This window comes from Protopterus annectens, chromosome 6.part0 (assembly GCF_019279795.1).
Source record: "Protopterus annectens isolate FY-2018-M chromosome 6.part0, PAN1.0, whole genome shotgun sequence".
Taxonomy (NCBI): domain Eukaryota; kingdom Metazoa; phylum Chordata; order Ceratodontiformes; family Protopteridae; genus Protopterus; species Protopterus annectens.
In genome coordinates, this window is record NC_056737.1 from 1,044,310,497 (window position 1) to 1,044,322,942 (window position 12,446).

Sequence of the window (12,446 nt, forward strand, 5' to 3'; positions counted from 1 at the left end):
ATTTTCTGCTGCTACATCACCTGGTTCCTTTTGCAAGTTACCATCCTCAGCACTTCTGAAAACAATATCTGCCATCCCACCCCATGAAGCAACAGAACGGTCACCTGGATCATCATGTTCAATTATTTTTAACAAAACATCTGTTATCTGCACCACTTTACCAGACTCCATTACTTCCTTCGCCATGGATACACCTAAATACTACTCATTTATAATATCTAAATAACAGGAATATTTATTGACATTCTGAAGCTCTGTATAGAATAATTTTTTCTCCAAATTTTCACATTCTACTTTCAAACTCTCCATAACTTTTGTCTCCTCCTCCATGCTGCTGCTTCCCTTAGGCATCTTCTTTGCTGTTGTAGGAGCCCTCTAAAACCATCTAGCAACTACAAAGGAGTCCTTTATTACAAAAATATTATTTACAAAAAAAGTTTACATATTTACAAATATACAATTTTCCATTACTTTTTTTACAACTACAAATTCATAATTATCTTATTCATTATACCAAGTTTTCATCCTCATTAGACCCACATACCTTTTTCCATAACCAACATCTGATTTTACTCAATATTTTTGCCCAGATCCATTTTCCATTAATCAGAATTTCATTTATCATTTCATCTCATATAATCCATATAGCATAAAACATTTTATCAATTCTTTTAACATATGTTTACTTCCATATCTAATCATAACCACTTCTATTATATCCTCAAAAAATGTTCTTCACACAACTTTTCCCATAATTATACTTCTCTTTTACATATAAAAACATGCTTAGCAGTTTCCTGTTCCCCACAGTGTAAACATATTATTTTACTTCTGTTTGTGTATGACGTTTCCTTTCACTGGTAATTTAGCTATGATCAGTTTGTACAACAAATGTTCGCATTCCACTGTCTTATTACACCGTTTATTTCTTATTTTTATAGCTTTATTTTCTTCTTCTGCTAGATTTTCCCTTGGTGTAACAAAATAATATTGTATTGTTTCATTCTAATAACACTCTTTTCTTTCTTTTTCTATGTCATCATTTTTCTATTTTTCACATTAATAGTTTTTCTTGATAACATTTCATCTCTTCATTTATACATTCTTTTTTCCATTTTACTTATTTGTACCACACCCCAAAATTTATTACACTTACATTTAAACATTTTTACAACTAATCTCCATTTATCCACTTTAACATTTTATATAAATTCAGTGAACCAGTATATACCACTGGCTTAATTAACCCTAAACCTGCTTCATTTTTATTTAAATAACAAACTCCTTTCTTTGCAGAATTCAGTCTAGAATTCCATATAAACGAGAACAAGTTTTTTTAAATTTTTTTCAAATATTGTTGAGAACAAAAATGCACTTGTTAAATATAATATCTTTCCCATGAATACTACATTTATTAATTAATTTATTATTTATGTATTTATTTTTCCTAAATGATAACTGACCTGGGGTTTCAATAAACTCTGTGTAGGCTTTGATTGAAGCCTTCACAGAGTTTACGTGTTAGAGTAATGAGTAGCAGCTCTAATCACATATTCATGTTACTCATCATGTTTACATGCATACATGAAGCCTTCACAGAGTTTACATGTTAAAGTAATGAGTAACAGCGCTAATCACATATTTATGCTACTCATCATGTTTACATGCATACATGAAGCCTTCACAGAGTTTACGTTTTAGAGTAATGAGTAGCAGCACTAATCACATATTCATGCTACTCATCATGTTTACATGCATACATGAAGCCTTCACAGAGTTTACGTTTTAGAGTAATGAGTAGCAGCACTAATCACATATTCATGCTACTCATCATGTATGCATGCATACATGAAGCCTTCAGAGTTTATGTGTTTGAGTAATAAGTAGCAGCACTAATCACATATTCATGCTACTCATCATGTTTACATGCATACATGAAGCCTTCACAGAGTTTACGTGTTAGAGTAATGAGCAGCAGCGCTAATCACATATTCATGCTACTCATAATGTTAACATGCATACATGAAACCTTCACAAAGTTTGCATGTTGAAGTAATGAGTAGCAACGCTAATCACATATTCATGCTACTCATAATGTTTACATGCATACATGAAGACTTCACAGAGTTTATGTGTTAGAGTAATGAGTAGCAACGCTAATCACATATTCATGCTACTCATCATGTTTACATGCATACATGAAGCCTTCACAGAGTTTACGTGTTAGAGTAATAAGTAGCAGCACTAATCACATATTCATGCTACTCATCATGTTTACATGCATACATGAAGCCTTCACAGAGTTTACGTGTAAGAGTAATGAGCAGCAGCGCTAATCACATATTCATGCTACTCATCATGTATGCATTCATTCATGAAGCCTTCACAGAGTTTACGTGTTAAAGTAATGAGTAACAGCGCTAATCACATATTCATGCTACTCATAATGTTAACATGCATACATGAAACCTTCACAGAGTTTGCATGTTAAAGTAATGAGTAACAACGTTGCAAAACAAATACCGCAGCACACACAGAGTCTCCACGTGAATAAAAGGAAATGGGAAGGATGTAGGGCTGAGTTTGAAAGTTTCCTTGGTTATCTAGAAACTGCTAGTGACTTTCTGAGATTTACCATGGAAGCCTCTCATACTGAGATCAATTTTTTGGATGTGAGCTTAAGTATTCAAGCTGGTAAGCTAGTTTCCACACTATTTAGGAAACCCTGTTGGAAAAACATGCTCCTAAGTTTTGACAGCATGCATCCTAGGCATGTCTTTCCTGGAATTATCAGGAGTCAGTTTATTAGACTAGATAGGATGTGTAAAGATGAAGCCACCAAATTAGAACAGATTGATCTTATGGAAGAATTGTTTGTGGAGAGGGGATATGACAGGAGGATGGTTAAGGATATAAAGTCAGAAATCTTCCATCAGTTTCAGGAACATCAACCTCTAAATAGTGTGAGATTCAAGACTATTAATCCAAGTAAAATAGCTAGTGATAGAGTTAGGTTAACTATCACATATATCAGTGATTACATAGCTATAAGGAATATCATTCAGAACAATTGGAAAGTATTAACAGTTGACCAGTGCACCCTACAATTAGTAGGTAATAAACCAAGTTTTGCTTACCGTAATCATAGGAACTTGAAAAGATTGTTATGTGATAGTTTTAAACCTGAAGAAGAGATTGATTCAGGTGGAGTGGGGGTACTTGGCACCTATCCATGTACACATTGTAGTATGTGTAGGTACATTAGTAAAGAACAAGAGTTCATTCATCCCTCACTTAACTATATATTTGCACCCAGGTTTCATGCTACTTGTGAAACACAAAATTTGGTATACCTTGCCACTTGCGATATATGTCCAGCCTTCTATGTAGGGCTAACCAAGAGACAACTTAAGATGAGGGTCTACAATCATGTGTATGATATTCGACAAAAGAAGGAACAAAATGCTTTAGCTAAGCATATTATTGCATTCCATAATCACACTTTTAGTTTTAGAGTTCTTCAAATTGTGGCTAAGAGTGAGAGAGGAGGGAACCACATGAACACTTTAGAGAAGGTGGAATTGGAGTGGATTTTTAAACTAAGAGCACATACTCCTCCTGGTCTTAATTTATATGTTTCACTTAAACCTATATTAAGATCTAGGAAGTAAGCACCTTGGTCAGGTCTATGGTTTAGGTAGAATGGGTATTTTATAAAGTGTATACTAAATATTCATATTTATGCACATACACTGTTTATTAATTATGTTATGTATTTTAACTAATAGAATATATATGTCTTGGACTATTAATGTTTCACTAAAGTCCAATTTATGAGGTTCTGTTTTATTATATATTTTATTAAGTATTTGGATGTGCTTCATTCATTAAATGCAGGTATTCATTGAGTTTAAATGCAATTTTAATAGGGATGAAGAGGTGTTTAATGGCGGTCCCGAGATAAAAATATTTTTATGAGTGTACATACACTACTAATAAGTTGTATATTTACTATATATTTTTCTATATATATTTTTATTAGTATTAGTTTATAGTAGTTCATTAATTAGGTAATAGGGGTGTTATATTCAAGCAGATTGTGTTCTATGTATTATAGATGAGCTATATTCATAGGTTAGTATGCCTCTGTATTTACGTAATGTTTTATTATTGGTATATCCCTTTAAACTAGTTTTTAGATAGATTGAGCGATTGCTTAATTGATTAATCAGTTTTAATTATAGTTGTATTTAAACTGAGAGATTTTATTTTAATGTAGATCTGAGGAAGCGTACGTTGCAGTACGCAAAAGCGCTTATCCTGTATTTCATTCTTAAATAAATCGTTTTGGCTTGGAAGATGTTTCATGACTTTTGACTCAATGGTCTAAATTTGTTTCGTGGTGAGTCCTACAGTGTCCATTTGCTAATGAGTAGCAACGCTAATCACATATTCATGCTACTCATCATGTTTACATGCATACATGAAGCCTTCACAGAGTTTACGTGTTAGAGTAATGAGTAGCAGCGCTAATCACATATTCATGCTACTCATCATGTATGCATGCATACATGAAGCCTTCACAGAGTTTACATGTTAAAGTAATGAGTAGCAGCGCTAAACACATATTCATGCTACTCATAATGTTAACATGCATACATGAAACCTTCACAGAGTTTACAAGTTAAAGTAATGAGTAGCAGCGCTAATCACATATTCATGCTACTCATAATGTTTACATGCATACATGAAGACTTCACAGAGTTTATGTGTTAGAGTAATGAGTAGCAGCGCTAATCACATATTCATGCTACCCATCATGTTTACATGCATACATGAAGCCTTCACAGAGTTTACGTGTTAGAGTAATGAGTAGCAGTGCTAATCACATATTCATGCTACTCATAATGTTTACATGCATACACGAAGACTTCACAGAGTTTATGTGTTAGAGTAATGAGTAGCAGCGCTAATCACATATTCATGCTACTCATCATGTTTACATGCATACATGAAGCCTTCACAGAGTTTATGTGTTAGAGTAATGAGTAGCAGCGCTAATCACATATTCATGCTACTCATCATGTTTACATGCATACATGAAGCCTTCACAGAGTTTACATGTTAGAGTAATGAGTAGCAGCGCTAATCACATATTCATGCTACTCATAATGTTAACATGCATACATGCACAGTTTCATAGCAGCAAACCATGCAGAGCAGCACAAGCACAGAAGGAAAATGCTTTCAAGTTTGTTTACAAGCAAACTTGTTTGGGAAGATTGCTCTGGACAGCCACAATGACTACCGGGGTAACAATAATGCAATACCAACAGTTTTAACGCAATAAAGAAAGGTGTACTCGGTGCAATGTACACTAAAACAATATTTGAAAAATGAAACAATGGAGGGCTTTGGTTTAAATGGAAAGGGCAAATACAAGGACATGTTCACTGGGCAGAGAAAGTGTGTTGATGAAAATGAGCACAGACATGAATGATAGGAATGAATAAAGAGGAAGCGGGCATGTTAAATATGACAGTGTCCCCAAAATAGGATATGTTAATGTAAATATACTTCCAGCATAGGTCATTAAACTAATATGTAGATAGCACAGTACGTACTGCTGTTTCCCTCCTCCTGAGCAAGTATATTATGATATAAACACACATTATAGTATATATGTGATGGTCACATGAAGTTACATGTCAATGGAGGTGAATGGTTGTGATATAAACATCAGTGACATACGCACTATATCACTGGACAAGACATTTAGCACTGATGGTATGTACATTAGGGGTATGTGCATGCTCTGAAGATCTACAAAATGGCTTGCTTGAATATGACTGATATGTCACCATAACTTTCAACCAATCAGAGACACATAATGATAGACTAATGGACAATGTAGACAGAAGCAGGCACAAGTATGGACCAATTTATTATATTACAGCAATCAATCTGCTGTATCGACAGAATATGTGACTGTAACTTATTATACTTGTTCTTCAGGGACAGACGTCTACAACTATAATGATTCTGTAAGGGGGATTCACCACCCCTTCCCCAAAATAACCAATTTTTGGTAGGTGTAAGAGAGACATTGTTAAAATTGGATTTGACAACAGGGCCAGTCATGACCAGTTGATAAGTTTTCATGACACATAAGCCACAACCACCACCCCTAAGAATCAAACCCATACCATCAATGTCACCACTGAGCAGTGTAAGAAAGATATCACACAAACATTTAGTAGAATACCTTGAAGGGAAGTCTGTGCTGTCAAATCCTAATGTGTGTATGTCTCAAAGTATAGTTCTGTATGGCCTACCAGATGTGTGGGAGTTCAGCGTGCCAAATACGATAGACTTGACTAAAGCATCCCTCGATGATGTAGGTAATGGCCATATGGATAACAACACATACAGACACCAAACTACTATGAGTGGATTCCCTACACACACCTGGATATTACATGCATCTGACATGTAGGACCAATGGATATTGTCTGAAGCATCTGCAATTGATGTGTGAACTAAGAAGTGATCTGTTCTAATGAATGGCACAGCAGTTTGTGAGCACGATCCAATGCATAAACTATGCCCATGTGCACAGAAAGTACAGCAGTGCAAAGTCAAGTGTCAACAATTAAGGAAACCATCACTGTAATATTGCACACATAAAGTTGTATTTATAAGTAATTAATGAGCTAACAGCTTCCCAAAGGTGAAATTCAGACCCTGTACCTTGTGTCTGTAAGGTAAGCACCTTAACCATTAAGCCAGCAACCAGTTCCCACATAGCAAAAAATAAATGGAGCACCCTCTGTAAGCATGTTAAACCCCAAGACATGTGCTACATGATCACTGTGCCCCTGACAATGCCAGTAAACATGTTATCCTGCCATGAAATCCTGACATACATACATATATGTTCAAGCAAGCTATCAAGTTGTAATACTGATGTGATATACTTGTGCGTCCATGATGCAGTACAGTCACACTATAGCTGTACGGACTCTACAGTTGCACTTCATAGGTTCATAGGTTTATGGGAGAGTACTAGGCTAATGGCCCAAGAGCCCATACAAGCCTAGAAATATTTAACATAAATTTAACAATTCTAAATAACTAGATGAACGAAGTTCACAGAGGTATGAGCTTATGCCATGGTATGTAATACCAACCCCCCCCCCCGTGTCCATATGGTACATGGGCCCCACCTCAAGACTGACTTTACAATTGCATATCCATTAATCTAGGTTGCTCTTGAAGAGGGTTAGGGAAGGACTTTGTCTTACATGAATGGGAAACTTGTTCTAAAGAAGTGGTAGTCTCTGAGAGACATATGTATCTCTCCAACATAATTTATTTATGTCAGAGGCTAGGTTAAGATCCTTAGACTGAGTGACCCTCATGGAGTTTGTTGTATGAATGTGTGAAATTTCCAGCAGGGCCTCATTGGAAAATGCCTTGTAGGCCAGACACAGAAACCCCCCAGCAGAATACAGTGATATGGCTTTCAGTCTTTCCTTGTAGGACTTGTTTTTATAACCTATATCTTCTTGGTGAGAAAATTCTGGGTTCGCTTCACCTGTTGCAGATGTCTGGTAATGTACATGCAAAAGGGTGCATTGTACTCAATTACTGGTGTCATGAGAGCTGAGTACAATGGAATCATAATGCCCTTTGGTCTGGATGCCATGCCCTTACTTATGAGTTGGGCCACATAGAATGACTTTCTCACCACTGTGGACTTTAGGTAGTCGAAGTTCAGATTAGTATTGGCCTGAGTAACCACATCACTTACCACTGGGTTTGCTCTTAGGGGTTGCTGTCTTTATTGTAATTAGGTGGAATATTTGCTTTACAAAATGGAATAATTATGAATGTTTTGGCATTTATTTTTCTCTCTATGGCTTTGGCAACAATCATTTGTGTGTGTTAATCCTTTCTGCAGTATATTGGTATTGTTCATGGATTCCATGATTGGCCCCATTTTGTAGTCAGATACAAACTTGGTCACACAAAGACTGTCTGCGTTTGCTCCAACTTCTGAGAAATAAATACCGAACAGGAAAGGGCCTGGTGCAGAAACCTGTTATACTCCCCAGGTGATTGGCCTCTTGCTAGAAGTGTATTCGCCTACTTTGACAGTACGCACCCTGTTAGTGATCCATTTGGCTACCCATCTGGTGATGTAGGGGTTTATGCCCAGTTGAGATACTTTCTCTATAATACCTGATTGAGGTAATGTTTCAAATGCTTTTACCAGGTCAAGTTAGGTGGGATGCACAGTCATTCTCTCATCCATGGCTTTCATGACCTTCTTGAAGAAGCCATCCAGATTTAACAGACATGATCTATCCTTAATGAATCCAAACTGGGTTGGTTCCACAGTTAGGAGATCACCTATGTCTTTGTTGATAAGGTCCATGATGATTATTTGCATGCATAGCTTTACTGATGAGGTTATTCAGGCTTATGTGTCTATAATTCCCTGGTTATGTTGATGCCCCCCTTGTGTAGAGGGATGACTGTTGCTGTCCACCATTCTGCTGGAAAATAACCTGTCTGGAGGCTGTGGTTAAATAGGAATCCAAGTGGGTCTGCTAGGTCATGTTTGATGTCATTTAAAAGGCAACCTGGGAAGTTGTCAGGGCCCAGTGATGCCATGTTTTAGGCCTTAGAGAGTCCAAAGAAGACCTGCTGTCTTGAGATAATAGGCTGAGGAATGACCGGTATGGACAAGGGGTTGATCTTTTATCCAAATCTGTCAGCTAGCATGTTGTCTATTTCCTGTTGAGTATGGGTGGTGCCATCCACAACTAGTTCTGCACATATTTGAGTATTATAAGATTTCAAATGTAGTTTTGAAATGCTTTGTGACATCAGCTCAAATACAACATTGTATATGAATCACATGTATATTAAAGTCAGTGGAACTGTTAACACATTCGGACAACTCAACTTATTTCATGTCATTATGATAGTTGTACATCATATGTATATGTTTAACAGTGGAACTGTATAGGTGATGACCCTAACACCATATACGGACACATTACAACTGCTGTGGATGCTGTTCATGCACAACAGGTAATGACACAAATGCTGACAGTTTCAAAATGTTTCTGTGGAGCACATGAATAATCCTTGTGAATAGCAACACCATTGTGCACACAATGAATTTACTAAAGTTTCAAGTGAATCTAAACATGTCATATGTCGTGTATATAACAGCATTAAATCATATGGATGAATTGAAGCATATGTGCCCCTGTAATTGGTTTGATGTAATATTGCTATATGTCAGATAACATTTCTAGATGGTAAATATACACATGCACACCTGTGCCATACTGCAGCTGTCTCTGATGCTTGAATGAGAACTGTGTAGAATGCTGATATACTGCACAACAATAACACATGCCTTAGTAAAGCAGCAATATACATAGCATCATCCCATGTCATCAGTCCTCAGGAGACATATTAATACAGCTGTTATGGAAGGAACATGTGACCAAATAGGAGCAGCAGGCATCTAGACAGTAGCTCAAATCACAGATTGGAATACACTGTTGTAGGGTTACAGTACGTCCGCAAGTCAACATAGCACATGTGGATGACAACAACATTGATATGTGCAATGTTCAGCTGGTTATAAGGCATTACTAGGCTAATGGTCAAGAGCACATAAAATCCCAACCATTATTATACCAGTGAAAACAAAGTTGATATATCTATGTGATGGAAGATAGAAGGTGTATGTGCATCTGTGTGTATGTGTTTGATTTTATTACAGACTGCCTCAGTATATGTGACACATGCATCACCCCATGATGGAATTAGCAGTCACACATCCAGTGGTCTGCAGATGGCTTGCACAGCATAATGTAGATGCGCTGCTTCATGATGTGTGTATGCATCTTTGAGAAGATGACATCCTCAGTGTTCCAATGAAAGGATGTTATGTGGCTAGAGGGAGCAGGAGACTTTGAGTTCATGGGGCAATGTAAAATGTTCTTAATGGAAGCCAAATGAAAAGAGATTTATAACATCATACAATGAAATTAATATATAACCAACCACACGCACACACCAGCTGATTAAGGTCAGATTCAAGCACAACACCTGTGTAGCTATGCAAGCTGGATTCCATGCAATGTAAGACTAGCACCACTAAAGATGTCAGGCTTTAACAGTTTCAGAGTGCACTTTATTGAGGATGACATCATCAGTGTATGCTGAGAAGATGTTGGGAGGATTGTGTGACACAGATGTGGATTCACATCCTGGTGTAAAACTGTCTCTAGACTGATAACTGAATGAACACACACCCATATTGACTGCTGTAAGATAAGAAACTCTACCTATCTAGTTTCATAAGCTAAAGAACACAGTACTTAATACTCATGCCAGCACAGACATCTGAGTTTAATACTGTTAGAGTATACTTTATAGGGGATGACATCATCAGTGTATCCTAAGAAGATGTGGGAGAATAGTGTAACATAGATGTGGACTCACATCCCGGTGTAAAACTGCCTCCAAACTGATAGTTGAATGGCATTTCACCCTCTTGTTGAGTGTTATAAGACTGAACCCCCAACTACCTAGTTACACAAGATAAAGAACACAGTACTTAACACTACTCCCACAGCACAAGTCTGAGTTTAACAGTGTCAGAGTGCACTTTATAGAAGAAGACATCTTCAGTGAATGGTGGGAGAGCTGTATGAAATTGCTGTGAAGTCATGTATCAGTGTAAAAGTATTTTCTGAATGATACTTGAGTGAGGGCAGCAGAATCTGTAGTCAAACTCTTCTGACTATGCACACACACTCAGACATAGAAAGACAAACACAAGCTGATTATTGTGTGAGTCATTCCCCTACCTAACTAGTTACACAAGATGGAGAACACAGCACTTACTACTTGCATCATCACAGACATCTGATTTTATCAGTGTCACGGTGTATTTGTAGTGGATGATATCATCATTGTGTTACAGGTTACATATATTATTATGAGACTTGTGTCCAAAGGCAGGAATTGGTATATGATTGCATGATTGCAATTTGCAAAAATAAATTTAAATACATCCTGGTAACCTAGGTGAAAAAAGCTTTCATGAATACATTTTGCAGAACTCAGCCATACATGTACCTGTTTCTCAGGATGTTGTTTAGATAACACACTCACACACATACACACATGGACACATGCACACAGGCACACACACACACACACACACACACACACACACACACACACACACACACACACACACACACACGCACTCACGCGCACACACACACACACACACACACACACACACACACACACACACACACACACTTTGGAAACACCAGTACTTCAAGGGTGGAGGTATGTGTCTCATATTCAGATAAAGTGATGTACACATTAATAGAGTTTATTGACAATATCAATGTAATATGATCATGGATGACTGATGTTCAGTGTCAGTATAAACCTATACCAAATGTAACAATGCAGTTATGCTCTGCATTTCTGTAGTCTGCCTGACAATGGCCACAATATCAATATATCATTTGCTAACACATTGCACACATTAGTATCAGAAAGTATATGTTTAGTCCAGCACACATGTCACTGCCTTTCTCCTGTGTTTATGAATACCTTTCCATGTAATGGAAGATAACAGCCCAGTAACCAGAGTAAGGCATGCAAAATATCTCTTCACATAGTGCATTGCTGAGAAACTGATTTGCGCAGATGATGGCAAAGTGTTAACATGTGTGTGAGTCGCATTTCATGAATTCAACTTGGACTTATGAAGTAGTTTGTAAGATATGTTACTGGAGAAATTGCTGCCTGATACTATCATGGTTATGCTGCAGTCTGTCTTTGAAATGTTGGAGGGAGGGGTCAAAGTTTTATTATATAAATAACTGTTATCGTTGCTTTCCCTGTTTGGGTAATGTTAAGCTCCAAGCCAACATAGTCTTCTGCTTAAGGAAAACAACTGTAAGATTTACTTTGGTTTGCCTTCTTTCATACAAACAGGCTCAGTGGTGTGGTACCTCAGTCAGTACTCTGGACAGTACTGAGTATGGAAAATACACTTGCTACCTAGCTTCCTCTGTGGCACAGAGCAGTGTGATCCTGATGAGAGCACAGGTGAGCCAGGGTTCATATCTAGATTATTCTCTTTTTTTACAATTGGTGTTGGTATAGTATTAGCTAATTAAATGTGATCAGGACTGAAAACATAACTATCAATGACTGCACTAAATGTGTCTTCCCCAAATTATAACAGTAATGCCTAAATTAGTATAGTTATACAATTAGCACTATTTTGCAGACCTCACTGCAAATCATAAGTTAATTGCGTATGCAGATTTCTGGAAATGACAAGTGGTAGTACAACTTTTGAAATGATTATTATGACTCAGTAG